Source organism: Balaenoptera borealis (genome assembly GCF_965194805.1).
Source record: "Balaenoptera borealis genome assembly, chromosome: 21".
NCBI classification, from domain to species: domain Eukaryota; kingdom Metazoa; phylum Chordata; class Mammalia; order Artiodactyla; family Balaenopteridae; genus Balaenoptera; species Balaenoptera borealis.
Genome location: NC_138880.1, coordinates 31,462,829 through 31,468,899, shown reverse-complemented (window position 1 = coordinate 31,468,899; position 6,071 = coordinate 31,462,829).

Here is a 6,071-nt window from a genome sequence, read left to right as displayed (position 1 = left end):
GGCTAGGCCACGCCCTGAGCCTGCACGGATACGCCTGAAATTGCTCTGAAACAGGATCAGCTTTTAAGTAGTGTGGGAAGGGAGGAAAAGTGGGCTACACTCCAGAGACCCTGCCCTTATGCCCCTTGGCCTGTGACGGGGTGTTGCACCTTGGGTGAAACACAGCTTATACTTCATTGTTGTCTGAAAACTACCAAATCATGAGTCAAGAAGGTGTCTCATTTTCCTTTATCAGAGAAAGCGGATGTTGAGGTGATACATTTGATGGACTGACATCTCCTCCTCATTGGTGACACTCCCTATACAAATGAGGGGCTTCGGAAGATACATTTACGACCTCTGCTTACTCCTGTGTCATGAGCATTCAAGGAAGTCCAGGGGTCAGGTGATTTCCACTGGATAGAGATTCAATATTTAGGGGGCCAACTGCTTTTTTAAAAAATTATTAGGCTTAACTGTTAAGAAATCCAATCAGTGGGTTATACTCGATAGATTATTTCCTTGGAAGCTGAAATCATCATGGTGTTGGTTGGCTGTTGCTTTGTGTGAAAGCAACTGTAAAGGGCCCGCCAGGGTTCTGGGGTGTCTTAGATCTAGGACTGTGGGTTCAGGATCCTGTTGTACCTATCGGATTCTGTAAGCAAATTCTGAACTCCCACTATAGATAAAGTACCATGTGCTTGGGGTAGGTGAGGGAATAGAAGGGGTAAAATACAAAGAGGGGCCAGTTCTGGCGCTTTCTCTCAGGGAACTCCCATGTAGACGGGCATAGCGTCAAATAAACCATAGAGAATGGATTTTAATAAGGGCCATAATAAGGGTTCAAGCACAAGGCTGTAGAAATGTAGAAGAAAGGTAATTCATGCTGAAAGGCAAGTTTGGATAACAGATTTAAGAAGAGTCTGAAGTTGTAGACACTTCATATTTTTAAAATCTAACTTCCCTCATCAGTTCAGGATTTGAGACAAAGTAGACATTTTTATTTTAATTAGTTAATTAGTTGAAGTATAGTTGATGTACAATATTATATGTTACAGGTATATAGTATAGTGAGTCACACTTTTAAAAAATAAATACTGGCTATATTCCCTGTATTATAATGTTGTTAATATAAAATATTGGCTATATTCCCCGTATTGTACAATATATCCTTGTAGCTTATTTTATACATAATAGTTTGTACCTCTTACTCCCCTCTCCCTATATTGCCCCTCCCCCTTCCCTCTCCCCACTGGTAACTACTAGTTTGTTCTTTATATCTGTGAGTCTGCTTCTTTTCTGTTATATTCACTAGTTTGTTGTATTTTTTAGATTCCACAAATAAGCAATATTGTACAGTATTTGTCTTTCTCTGTCTGACTTATTTCACTTAGCATAATATCCTCCAAGTCCATCCATGTAGCTGCAAATGGCATTATTTTGTTCTTTCCATGACTGAGTAGTATTCCATTATATACATATACCACATCTTCCTTGTCCATTCATCTGTTGATGGACACTTAGGTTGCTTCCAAGTCTTGGCAATTGTAAATAATGCTGCTATGAACACTGGGGTGTATGTATCTTCTCAAATTAGTGGTTTTCATTTTTTTTGAATATATACCCAGGAATGGAATTGCCGGGTCATATGGTAGTTCTATTTTTAGTTTTTTTGAGAAACCTCCATACCGTTTTCCACAGTGGCTGCACTAATTTGATTCCCCAATGCAGACATGTTTCACTGGGGAAGGAGATTAATTCTGGGCGGCAGGTGCTGACTGGGTAAAGAGTCTCACTTGGCCTCACAGGGGGTAACAGTGATGGCTGCTGGGGTGCCATAGAGAATTAGGACCAGCTCTCCGCCCAGGCGCGGGGCTGGAGTCCTCAGAGCTCTGGTTACCGGTGAGGACTTAACTTTTCCACTTGGAGAGCAGACCTCCACGGTGAACCCAGGGTCTAACCTGTCCCTTCAAAGCAGGGAGGGCTTTCTTAGGCAACACCACTATTTCATAAGAGGTTCTTTGGGAGTGAAAGCCACTTTTTCTTTTTTCTTTTTTTTTTAAAGCAAGCATCTGCCTTTTTAAAAAAAATTAATTAATTAATTAATTAATTTTTGGCTGTGTTGGGTCTTCGTTTCTGTGCGAGGGCTTTCTCTAGTTGCGGCAAGCAGGGGCCACTCTTCATCGCGGTGCACGGGCCTCTCACTATCGCGGCCTCTCTTGTTGCGGAGCACAGGCTCCAGACGCGCAGGCTCAGTAGTTGTGGCTCACGGGCCCAGCCACTCCGCGGCATGTGGGATCTTCCCAGACCAGGGCTCGAACCCGTGTCCCCTGCATTGGCAGGCAGATTCTCAACCACTGCGCCACCAGAGAAGCCCCCAAGCCTCTTTTTCTTGTCAGCTAATTTGGAAGCTGGGGACTGCGGAGTGGGCCATGGCAGTGGTATTCACCCCACTCGCAAAATGAAGTTTGAGGAACATTTCTGTATTTTAAGATGTTTATAAAAGTTACGCTTATTTGTGGTAAAAATTCCAACAATAGGAGAGTGAGACTCTTCTTCATTTCTCTGCCCTGGGGAGCCACTGGTAACTCTGATTTGCCTTCTTTTTGACTTATCATAGCTTTTTTTATGTCACCAATACTTTTGGCCTCTCAAGCAATAGCAGTTACACGTTTACCGTTGAATAATTCACACACGCCCATGAGTCTGACATTGACAAGAGCAGGAGAGACTCCCCAGGCCGAGAGGGCCTTGACTCACAGAGCTTGGAGACGCAGACCCTGCCGACTGAATGTGCTGGGCTTTCTCCCTGCTGTGAGTCAGCATTTTTCTATGTTGATTAGGTGGAGAGAGGAGAGACTTGAGTAATTCAACTATTTTCACTCCTGTCAGACTTTCCTCTCATCTCCTCTAATCCTTTATTTATTTTTTAAACTCTGGTTTTAAAATATGGAGCAGAGATTTGGTTGATCAAAGTTTTTGGTCCAGGGACAGTACTATGTGGAGGGCAGAGCTCCAGGTTGGAGTGAGACGTTCCCATTTAACTCTCAGCTCTACGATTTATTATTTGGGTTTACCTGAATAAATTCCTTAAGCTCTTTGAGCATCTGTACCTCAGCAGTAAAGCACAGAGAGTAAACAATGTCCTGTTTAGTCCACAGTGAAAGCCCTATGAGTTAATGATATAAAGTTGACTTGTAAGCTGCAAATTACCATGGATCACCCATGTGGTCTGGGGAAGAATAACCAATGAGGTCTGGTTAGCAATAACAAGGTAGTGCAAAGGTTGTGGCATGGGTTCCCTTGCAGGATTTCCACTCTTCTTTATCTTCACACAGTCTAAGTGTGACTCAGCCACTCTCCTTTGCAGCCATTTTAATCTTGTCATGACCACCGTTATTTAAGTTATATAGGCAAGGATATGCATTAACCCATTTTACAGATGAGGAAACTGAGGCTCAGAGAGGCTGAGTGACTTTCCCTAGGCCAGCCAGCTAGTAAATGGCAGTGCCCTGAGCTGTAGGGAACTGTGTACATTTCCCAGCCACTCCTGCCCTCCAGGCACCATGTAGATTTGCCAAAGGGATGCACTGGTAGAAGATGAGAAGGCAGGAATTGGTGAGAAGTCGAGATATTTATCTTCATGAACTTCAGAAGGCACCTCCTCTGTGCTTTCAATTTCGACCAGAAAGCTACTTCATCCATGGGCCTGGCTTCCACAGGCAGGTCCACCACGACCCCAGCTTCTGCTGTGAAGTCCATATCCCAGGCTTTGGGAAGGTTACCTCCTTCCTGTCTTTGTTCCTCTAGCCTCAGGGATAGTAGTGCCTTTCTGCTGTTGCAAATGCTGAGGTGACTCACCGTAGGTTTGATTTCTCAGCTCTCCTATCACCTCTATAACCAGTTGTCCATATTAAACTCCTCCCATTTGAGATTCTTATATTTACTTCAATTTCCCTTGTTGGATTTTGACCGTCTTCCAAGTCCATGCTGTAAATCATAACACTATTAAAGTTCTGTTCGTTCTTCCCCTTCTGGTGCCAATACTACGTTGTCAGCAGCTAGAATGATACTTTGCTATACACTGCCCTCCTGTCTACTTTAGCAGCATCTTAAGATTTAGCATAAAGTGGGAGCTTTGAGACGATGGTATAGAGTTGCTGGTTGCTACCAACTAATTGTGGCCCTTTGTTTACACATTCTCACAATTGTGTGCTTCCCATTGTAGGTGAGGCAACTTCTAGAATTCCAAGTTATCACTGTTATTTTAGCTTAATTATTTTTCTCCAGAAGAATGTAAGCAAGAAAACAGGAGAGACAAAACCTTTCCTTAACTATGTAACCATAGACTGCCTTTTCTTCTGGAAGGGTGGCAAACTGTAGGCTTTTAGTTTGGGGCCATCTATGGAGGTATTTTGTTTTGTCTCCATGGAGGCTTAAAAATCAGCTTACCACTTAGTCTTATTCCCCTGCTTCATACATTTATATATTTGCATATTTCCTGTAGGCATCTGAGCCTTTATTCCTGCCTTAAAAGATACGGTCTTCCCTTCAAACCCAAGTCAGAAAGCTACATTTCAACATGGGGACGTGGGCCAGGAAAGCAAAGGCTGTATTTCACACTAGGTGACTGAGCTGTCTCCACCAAACCCCCTGGGTGTGGACTAATACTTTATATCATCTTCAGGCAGCAAGTATTCTTGGCATTTTTGCATCTCCCAGGCATGAGCAAACATTGTTGACCCTTTAGCTTCCTGAAAATACTCTTGAATTGTGAACATTTTATTTGACATTTTGCTCCATCCACTGTGCAAAAAAAATAGAGGAAATATCAATAGAAAGGTGAAGGGAGGAAGTGCAAAGAACAGGCAAGTGTGGGCGTGAGGGATGCCTGGCTCACCATGAGTCATGGACTCATGATCTGGTTGATCAGGTGGAACAGAGTCAGAGACACAACTGTTCACCCCAGGAGCCAGAGCACATGGTGGGGAAACAGGGCAAGTTAGGCAACAGTGAACCGTCTAGTCTAGCCAAGCGGACAAGCATGGGGACAAGTCTGCATTGATTTGGTAGTGGGGGTGATGACAAGAATTCATGAAAAATTAGATCTAAGATTTTTTTTTAACATCTTTATTGGAGTATAATTGCTTTAAAATGGTGTGTTAGTTTCTGCTTTATAACAAAGTGAAACATATGCATATGTCCCCATATCTCCTCTCTCTTGCGTCTCCCTCCCATCCTCCCTATCCCACCCCTCTAGGTGGTCACAAAGCACCAAGTTGTAGATCTAAGATTTAAATGATCTAAAATGCTGAACTTGGACTTCCCTGGTGGTGCAGTGGTTAAGAATCCACCTACCAATGCAGGGGACACAGGTTTGAGTCCTGGTCTGGGAAGATCCCACATTCTGCAGAGCAACAAATCCCGTGTGCCACAACTACCGAGCCTGTGCTCTAGAGCCCGTGAGCCACAACTACTAAAGCCCATGTACCACAACTACTGAAGCCCACGTGCCACAACTACTGAAGCCCACGCACCTAGAGCCCGTGCTCCGCAAGGAAGAGTAGCCCCCGCTCACTGCAACTAGAAAAAGCCCGCTTGCAGCAACAAAGACCCAATGCTGCCAGAAATAAATAAATAAATAAATGTTAAAAACAAAATAAAATAAAATAAATAAATAAAATGCTGACCTCTCCAACATCTCCTTCCATAAAGGCCGAGGAGAAGGGCCGAGAAAGCCATGCTTACAATTGGGCCAATGAGCCTGGTGGTAACTCTTCCAAAAATCTTTGTGTTTTAAAGACCATTTACATAATCCACCTCCAAGTGGTGTCTATCAATGACTCCGGGAGCGTGGCCATTGTGAGATAGGCCACTGATGCCAGGGACCTTGGCTGGATCTCAGCCACTCTGTCCTATTCCTCCACACCTCAGCAGCAAAGTGGTTCTCAGCGCAACTAGACATAGTCCAGAGGGAAGAGCTCTCAGTGGAGGCAGTGTGCCTGTTTTCTCCACCCAGGAGCTTTGAATTAAGATTCAAAGACTGTTGAGGAAGGCCATGGGCATTTCTTCTCAGTGGTCTCTCACTGAGA